Genomic DNA, 8,447 nt, shown 5'->3' with positions numbered 1-8,447 from the left:
AGGTCAGACTCGGTCGCTGCCAGTGAAGGGCCTGTGCCTATGGTGAGTGAACGTCTGTGTCCTCCTCAAACTCATATGTTGAGATCCTAACCCCCTAGGTAATGGTATTAGAAGGTGGGGACTTTGGCAGGTGATTAGGTCATGAGGGTGTAACTCTCATGAATGGTATTAGTGCGTTATGAAAGAGACACCAGGGAGCTCTGTTGTTCTGTTTCCGCCACATGAGAGCATGGGGAGAAAGAGGCCGTCTATGAACCAGAAATGGGCCCTTGCCAGATACCAAATCTAGCACGTTGATCTTGGACCTCCTGACCTCCAGAACTGTCAGAAATACATTGTTGTTTAAGCCACCGTGTTGATGATATTTGTGTTGTACAAGCCCAAAGGGACTAAGACATGTAGCTTCCTGGACGATCCAGAACTGAGGCCTGTGTGTCTGGTGACCACCACTCTCACATATATAACCCTTACCACCCGCTCCTAGGTATGGTGAACTTGGCTTGAAAGAGTGGAAGTGAACAATAAATACTAAATTGAAAGGGATACCACGGCGTTCCCTAGGAGAAAAAAAAAATCATCGGGCCGGGCGCGGTGGCTCACGCCTGTAATCCCAGCACTTTAGGAGGCCGAGGTGGGTGGATCATGAGGTCAAGAGATCAAGACCATCCTGGTCAACATGGTGAAACCCTGTCTCTACTAAAAATACAGAAAAACAAATTAGCTGGGCATGGTGGCACGTGCCTGTAATCCCAGCTACTCAGGAGGCTGAGGCAGGAGAATTGCCTGAACCCAGGAGGCGGAGGTTGCGGTGAGCCGAGATCGCGCCACTGCACTCCAGCCTGGGTAACAAAAGCGAAACTCCGTCTCAAAAAACAAAAAAAAACATCATGGTAGATTCCTTTATACCAAGCAATTATTTTAGCAAAGGCATTACTAAAGTTTTTTTCTTTTTCTTATTGGACTTTATTGTATTTTAGAGCAGTTTTAGGTTCACAGCAAAAATTTTTTTCAGCAAAAATTTTTTTCATTTATTTATTTTTGTACATGAATAAATTCTTTAGTGGCAATGTCTGAGACTTCGGTGCACCCACCCCCCGAGCGGTATACATCATACCCAAAGGGTAGTCTTTTATCCCTTATCTGCCCCCCACCCCGTCCCCCGAGTCCTCAAAGTCTATTGTATCATTCTTATGTCTTTATGTCCTCATAGCTTAGTTCCCTCAAGGCAAAATTTTAAGGAAGGTATAGAGAGTTTCCGTGTGCCCCTCGCCAGTGTACACAGCTTGCCCCACTATGAAAATCCCACAGCAGAGGATACATTTTTTACAATTAATGGACCTATGCGGACACATTATCACCCCAAAGTCCATAGTTTACAAGGACTATCACCCAAACTATCACCCAAAGTCCATAGTTTACAAGGGTTCACTCTTGGTGTTATATATTCTATACATTTGGACAAATATATAATGACATGTATCCACTATTACAGTATCATACGGAATAGTTCCACGGCCCTAAAAATCTTCTGTGCCTTCCCTATTCGGATTTTTTTTTTTTTTTTTTTTTTTTACTTTGAAATGCTTAAGAACAGCCTCAGTAAAACGTTTATATCCTAGACAATGAATAATTTGATCCCTATAGGAATGAGCTGGTTGTTATCATATCAGAGTTTGGGGGTAAGCTACAGATGCTAAAACAGGAATATAGAAGGTTTTCCCCAAAAAAGTCAGCTGAGATTACCAAATAGCATTAAGGCAGTTAACCTTGATGAAACAGCTAGTAAGAGATCAGTGATGTTATCCCAGAACTACTATTCTCTTCCCATCTCTTCTCTTGGCATTTACCATTCAAACCATTTGGAATCTTTGGTGCTTGAGGCATTGCAATAGCTACTTTTTTTTCTTTGAGAAAGATGATGTTAATTTCTAGTTCAGTTTGAACTTGCTGCAGTGAAGAATACCTATATTTACTGAATTTTACCAGGAAAGGAAGACATCTTCAGTCCAACCTCTACTGGACTAATACTTTAGGAAGCTTCAATCATTCCAGCCCATGAAGAAAAATCTCCTCAAAAAAATTTGGAAAATATTGTGTTTTAAAAATGTGGTCAAGTGCGATGGCTCATGCCTGTAATCCCAGCACTTTGGGAGGCTGAGGCGGGCAAATCACCTGAGGTTGGGAGTTCGAGACCAGCCTGGTCAACATGGTAAAACCCCATCTCTACTAAAAATACAAAAATTAGCAGGGCGTGGTGGTGCACATCTGTAATCCCAGCTACTCAGGAAGCTGAGGCAGAAGAAATGCTTGAACCTGGGAGGTGGAGGTTGCAGTGAGCCAAGATCTCAGCCACTGCACTCCAGCCTGGGTGACAGAGCGAGACTCCATCTTAAAAAAAAAAAAAGGATATATTTAAAAGTACATATTAAACCAAATGTTTAACATATTTTTATATTAAAATGTTTGGTTTCACTTTGCTATCTGTTTATAAAATTAGCCAGGTGTGGTGGTGGGTGCCTGCAGACCCAGCTACTTGGGAGGCTGAGGCAGGAGAATTGCTTGAACCTGGGAGGCAGAGGTTGCAGTGAGCCGAGATCTCAGCCACTGCACTCCAGCCTGGGTGATAGAGCGAGACTTTGTCTCAAAAAAAAAAAAGAAAAAAAGGAAGCGAAATGAGCATTAACCATTTAATGCTCAACAGTAGCACCAGTTCCTTCCCCTGTCCACCACTGAATCCAGTCTGCAGCATTTTCAATACTTACAGAACTGGTCTCCTCACAGCCCCTCACAGACCTCTGCTGTAATATATGGCACCCCTGTTTGAGAATCTGGTGCTCAGCTCGGCAAGGCTCTTCCTCTAAACATCTTAGCTTTAATAGTTTGAGCCTCTTCCTTTTATTCCCCAAGTCCCAACACTTCCTGTAGTTTCTACCTCCACGGTTGTTTTGTGTTATCATTTTGCCATTTATGTTACCTAGCAAATTTTATGTTATCAGCAAATTTATACTTAGCTGACAATTAAGGCCTCTCTATTCAAGCAATTGATGTGCTTTCTTTTCTTTTCTTTTTTTTTTTTTTTGAGATGGAGTCTCTCTGACTCCAGACTGGAGTGCAGTGGTGCTATCTTGGCTCACTGCAACCTCCATCTCCTGAGTTTCAGCTACCTCCTGCTTCGGCCTCCCAACTAGCTGGGACTACAGGTGCGCACCACCACACCTGGCTAATTTTTGTATATATTTATTTTTAGTAGAGACGGGTTTTCACCATGTTGGCCAGACTGGTCTCCAACTCCTGACCACAAGTGATCCACCCTCCTCTGACTCCCAAAGTGCTGGGATTACAGGCATGAGCCACAGCGACTGGCCAGCGGATGCATTTTCTATCTCCTTACTGGACCCTGATTGACACATACCTAAAGTTTCCTCTGTTTACTCACTTAGCAAATATGTGATGAGTTCCCACTATGCACCAAACACTGTGCTGAGTGCTGGGACACAGGGAGGAGGATAAAAGACCATAACCAAATAGAAGGGAATCTCTCCACACACCTCCACTTACCAGAGGGAGAGATTTAAACTTTCAATCTGGGCCGGGCATGGTGGCTCACACCTATAATCCCAGCACTTTGGGAGGCCAAGGCAGGCAGATCACCTGAGGTCAGGAGTACAAGATCAGCCTGGCCAACATGGCGAAACCCCATCTCTACTAAAAATACAAAAATTAGCTGGGCATGTTTGCGGGCACCTGTAATCTCAGCTGCTTGGGAGGCTGAGGCACAAGAATCACTTGAAACTTGAACCCGGAAGGCAGAGGTTGCAGTGAGCCGAGATCGCGTCATTGCACTCCAGCCTGGGAGACAGAGTGAGACTCCATCTCAAAAATAAATAAATAAACTCTCAATCTGTAATATAAATGGTCAATGCTCATTTTGCTTTCTTTTTTTTGAGATGGAGTTTTGATATTGTTGCCCAGGCTGGAGTGCCGTGGCTCCCTCTTGGCCCATTGCAACCTTCACCTCTCGGCTTCAAGCAATTCTCCTGCCTCAGCCTCCCAAGTAGCTGGGATTACAGGCACCCACCACCACATCTGGCTAATTTTTGTGTTTTTAGTAGAGATGGGGTTTACCATGTCGTCCAGGCTGGCTTTGAGCTCCTGACCTCAGGTGATCCACCCGCCTCAGCCTCCCAAAGTGCTGGGATTACAGGCGTGAGACACAGTGCCCGGCCGCATTTCACTTCTTAAAGAACTTTTAGTATTGAAGTAGCCAGTGCTTTCCACTCTGTCACAAAACTCAGTGGTGGATGCTCCTATGGTGGAGCCCTCGCCAAGGTGAGACTCACACTGACCAAGAGTCAGTTGTGTTTGCTCACAATCCTGTGTAAGGCATTTGTATTCATAGTTCTGATTACATTATTCAATGAAATAGTATGTAAACCAATCAAATGTGAGTGATAAAAGGATGAACATTACTTTTTATAAAAACTTAATTACGGGAAGCTTCCTATCAACAGTGATACAAGGAAATACTAGGTGACTGAGAAGGGCACTTCACCTATGTCGTATTCCGTCCCCAAGCCCATAACTCCAGTCTAATCTGGAAAAATTTTCAGATAAACCTATATTGGGAGACAGTCTACAGGATACCCAGCCAGTATGTCTCAAGACTATCGAGGTCATGAAAAACAAGGAAGGACTGAGAAACTGTCACAGACCAAAGGAGACTGGGCAGATATGACAACTACTTGCAAGGAGGAACCTTGGACTGGAGGCGGACAGATGACAATGAAAAAAGTGGCAAAGGCAGGACGTGGCGACTCACGCCTGTAGTTTCAGCACCTTGGGAGGCTGAGGTAGGCAGATCACCTGAGGTCAGGAGTGTGAGACCGGCCTGGCCAACAAGATGAAACCCCTTCTCTACTAAAAACACAAAAATTAGCTGAGCATTGTGGCAGGCACCTGTCATCCCAGCTACTCGGGAGGCTGAGGCAGGAGAATCGCTTGAACCCGGGAGGCAGAAATTGCAGTGAGCCGAGATCACACCACTGCACTCCAGCCTGGCAACAGAGTGAGATTCCATCTCAAAAAAAGGAAAAAGAAAAGAAAAGAAAGGAAAAGGAAAAAAGGTGGTAAAATACTACTGAAGTCTGGAGTTTAGTTAATAATAACATGCCATTGTTGGTTTCTTAGTTTTGACAAATGTACCAGAGTAATGCAGATGTTAACAACTGGGAGGATTGGGTGAAGGGTATTCAGGAACTCTCTGTACTATCTTTGCAATTTATCTGTAAATCTAAAATTACTGCAAAATGAAATGTTTGTTTAAAAAAACAACTAAATTCATGGCTTGAAAGATTTTATAATAGTGCTTTGCTTTTAAACAATGCTGTTAAATTAGGCGTGGGCATGACCTAATTGTAAATGATAAGAACAATTTTTGAAATTTCGCTTTACACATCTCCTTACGTTCATGTTCCACTTTAAAGAAAATGAAACCAGAAATTGTAGATGATGCTTTATGGCTATAGTTTATGCAAGAAAGATGATGCTGAATTCCAATCAACATATTCAGGGTGATGCCCTAGGTTAAAACATAGGCAAAAAGAATGTACATTTATTTATATTTTTACAAAAATAGTTAATATACATGGTATATATTGCTTCTTATGATTCTCTAATTTTAGCGTCTAATTTTTAATCAACTTACCAAATACTGGTCTCAATTGCGTTCAATAAGATGACTTCTACCAAAAACTAAAATCAGATAATCACGGGTTGTGAAGGGCATTCTGAAAGAAATAGGCAGGATAGGGTAATAGAGAATGACAGGCAGGGATGGAAGAGCTTCTTAGAGAGGTCAGGGAAACTCTGAGAAAATGACATTTGCGTTGAGGTCAGAATATGGCTTGGGAATTTTGGTTGGCAGAGTGTAATGAAGGAGAAAGTCCTGTAAACAGATAAGTGCAGCAGAGGGTCATGAGATGGATGTGCTGACAGGGAGCAGCGGGAACCGAGAGACGCGTGCTCATTTCTTGCTGCAGATATCAGAAGAGGCTTCATGGAAGAGGCTGCCACCCAGCTGTGCTTTGAAAGAGAGAAAAAAAAAGTTTCCCAGGCAGATGCAGGAGGGAGCAGAGTGATCTCCAGCAGTGGGGGAAATATTTAAAAAGCACAGACATATGAAATATTGGGGAACCATAAACAGTGTGATACAGGGGAGTGACATGTTTGAAAGGGCTGTTAGCAACAGTCTAACCTTGCTACTTAGAGTGTGGTTCAAGGACTTACAGCATCAGTGTCACCTGGGAGCTTGTTAGAAATGCAACATCTTGGGGCCCTCCCAGAACTACTGAATCAGGGTCTGCATTTTAAGAAGAATCCCAGGGAATTCAGATGTACCATATAGTTTAAGAAGCACTGGTGCAGGGGATGGGCTGAAGAGATTAAAAATTAAATTAGATACACTTTAATAAAATAAACTATATTAAAAATAAAGGTAATGAATTCTCAAAACTCATCACTTCATAATTATTTTACTATTATCCAAGTTGTAGGGGTTACTTTTATTTAATGTATCTGGTGGAAACACCGCATGGTGGCGTGATTCTGCGCATCTCTTCCTAGCTCCACCATCAGTGACGTCACAGTTATAACTTGAAATCTGCCACAGTGGGAATATTTACACCATGATGATCAGCAAATGCTATAAAGCAGAGCTTGATTTGTTGTTTTGCTGACTTTCTAGATCAGGAGTCGGCAAACTTATGCTATAAAGGACAGATAGTTAATATGCAGGGCTTTCTGGGCCATATTCTGTTGACTATTCAACCACGCCATTCTAGCATAAAAGCAGTCAATGGTACTATGTAGAAAATAAGTGTGGTTGTGTTTCGATACAATTTTAATTTGTGTTTTTTTCTTTTGTTAATTAATTTTTCTAACCTTTGCTTTTTTCTTTATTTTTTCTTCAATTATACCCCAAACCTCAGTACAAATTTTAATTTGTATAAATTGTTTTCAATAATACTATTATTTTAAAAGAATTATTACTATTATTATGTCTACCAGCCAAAGTTTGTCAATTCCTGATTTAGAATTAAGAAAGTGATGGAGAAAGGGTTAATAGTATAAATGAAAATTTGAAGTGTTTCTTGGCTGTAGCCATTACATTGTGGCTAACATAAGACGTCGAGGAAATATTCTGCCAATATTCAAGATCTATTATCTGATTCAGCTAAGAAGTTGCTCACATCACTGATGAATGAGAAAAGTTCCGATATACATCTTCCTTCCTTTATATTCATGATTGTAAACAAAAATAACACCAATATTCATGTTGATGCCACTCATTTACCAGTTGCCCCATAGAATGGCTAGAGTTAGAAAAGTTCAGCAAAAAACGATAGAAGTCTTCTGTGAGAATCAACTGGCTACATGGAATTTACAATGCACATTGTTGTATTATTTCTGTTTTATTATTATTTCTAAATTGTGTGCCACACATATTTATATCAGTAAAATTTTAAATACGTTTATGTGCATATAGGCATACTTTTTGTTTTCTGGGTTGCTGGTTGTTATACATTTATCAGCACACCATTGTTCAGGTTTCTGGTTTAGATAAGAATCTGATGGGGGTGTTGGGAAACACAAGAAGCAGTTTTGCAAAAAAAATTTGGGTTCAGTTTTGGACACTTTCCCCAATTGTAATATGTTACATTAAAAAGGGGCCCACTGGTGAAACCCCGTCTCTACTAAAAATACAAAAAAATTAGCTGGGCATGGTGGCGTGTGCCTGTAATCCCAGCTACGCAGGAGGCTGAGGCAGGGGAATTGCCTGAATTCAGGAGGCAGAGGTTGCGGTGAGCCAAGATCGCGCCATTGCACTCCAGCCTGGGTAACAAGAGCGAAACTCCATCTCAAAAAAAAAAAAAAAAGGGGCCCACTTAGGACCCAACACTACATCCCATGAGCAATCCCTAGTTTCTTACCAGATCTTGAATGGGATCAAAAGATTTTCTAAAGCCATTAAGTGTCCACCCATATCCTCTTCCCCTATTAAAATAAGTGGGCCATTGTGTAAGGCTGTTCACTTTCAACTCTGAAGGTGTTATCCACATGGAAGTCCATGTGAAAGCCAGGTACAGATTGAGCTCTTCTCTCTCTACCCCAACCTCTTTTAATCCAGCTAAAAAACACATAATATAAAACTTACCCTCTTGGCTGGGCACAGTGGTTCACACCTGTAATCCCAGCACTTTCAGGGGCCAAGTCAGACTGATCACTTGAGGTCAGGAGTTCAAGACCAGCCTGGCCAACATGGTGAAAACCCGTCTCTACTAAAAACACAAAATTAGCCAGGCATGGTGGTTCAGGTCTGTAATCCTAGCTACTAGGGAGGCTGAGGCAGGAGAATCATTTGAACCGGAGAGTGGAGGTTGCTATGAGCC

The sequence above is a fragment of the Aotus nancymaae genome, unplaced genomic scaffold (assembly GCF_030222135.1).
Source record: "Aotus nancymaae isolate 86718 unplaced genomic scaffold, 86718_ANA_hifiasm-v0.15.2.pri h1tg000008l, whole genome shotgun sequence".
NCBI classification, from domain to species: domain Eukaryota; kingdom Metazoa; phylum Chordata; class Mammalia; order Primates; family Aotidae; genus Aotus; species Aotus nancymaae.
This window is presented reverse-complemented; position numbering follows the sequence as displayed.